At 42.4% G+C, this 1,146-nt stretch overlaps 1 pseudogene; it reads right to left on the bottom strand.

Annotated features, from left to right (window-relative positions):
• Positions 1 to 519: 519 nt before the first annotated feature.
• On the bottom strand, positions 520 to 815 carry LOC110332369 (annotated as a pseudogene).
• Between the last annotated feature and the right edge of the window lie 331 nt (positions 816 to 1,146).

Consider the following 1,146-nt stretch of genomic DNA (forward strand, 5'->3'; position numbering starts at 1 on the left):
ATGTCTGGAGCCTGAAACAGGGTCTGTCCCAGAAGCTGTGTTGCTTCTGTCTGTCCCAAAGCTGTGTAGCTTCTGTGGTCCACACACTCACTAGTGCAGACTGGAGCCTGGGCGACCAGGTGTAAAGATTGCTCCCTTACCAGCTCAGGTGGTGAGAGCCCTCCCAGGCGGACACCTCTCCTCTGGCCAACATCTTTATTGTTAATTTACCTTCTTCGCTCCTTCTTATGCAGAAATTCTGTTTTTGAGGGTTGTTTTAATGGTTTATTTTGAATATCTTTTTAAAAAACAAACTAAAAAACAATCTGAGGAAGAAATGCACAGAGGATACTCATTAAATAACTATGATGACTAAATCTGTTAGGGATCGGCTCTTTTCTGCATCTCCAGAAGTGAGTTCTGTGTCCTGATGGTTCTTAGACTTCCAGTGTGGGGAGGGAAATCATTGACAGTTAAAGGTGCCTCACAATCATATAAATCTTCAGTTGTAACCAAATGTTTCATTTTCTTTTCAAGAAATCAAGTTTGATCTTCAAACTGTGCCTTATTTTTTAAAAGATAAGATGCTAGAAATTCAATGGGGTTTGGTCTTTCCTTTGCAAGCACAGCAAGTCCCTATAATAAGATAGGCATGGCTGTCTGGTCCAGGTATCAAGGGGTGGGCAAGGACTGAGGCCCATTTTCTATTTTGATGACTTTTCTGTATTAATCTTCTCATTTTTGACTCTCCTCTCAATGTTGTCTGTGAGCCCATACTCAGAGAGTAGGTGTTCTGCAACCTGTGTCTGTCCTTCCAGCATCTCCTCTGACTCCATGGTGGACCCTGCAAACCACAATCCAACCAGATACCGGTCGGCACCAATGCTGTCTGTTCCTTTATACAGAATTCTTAATCTGTTGTTTTTTATTATGGTGAGACTTATTCCTATAACTTGAATTACTTATCAATTGTCCTTAAAATAGGCAGAGTTCAGGATACCCTACAGAAGAGGAGGGAGAATTGTAAGAGCCAGAGGGGTTGTACTGGCTAGTTTTGTGTCAACTTGTCACAGCTGGAGTTATCACAGAGAAAGGAGCTTCAGTTGGGGAAATGCCTCCATGAGATCCAGCTGTAAGGCATTTTCTCAATTAGTGATCAAGGGGGGA

The sequence above is a fragment of the Mus pahari genome, chromosome 1, assembly GCF_900095145.1.
Source record: "Mus pahari chromosome 1, PAHARI_EIJ_v1.1, whole genome shotgun sequence".
Classification (NCBI taxonomy): Eukaryota; Metazoa; Chordata; class Mammalia; order Rodentia; family Muridae; genus Mus; species Mus pahari.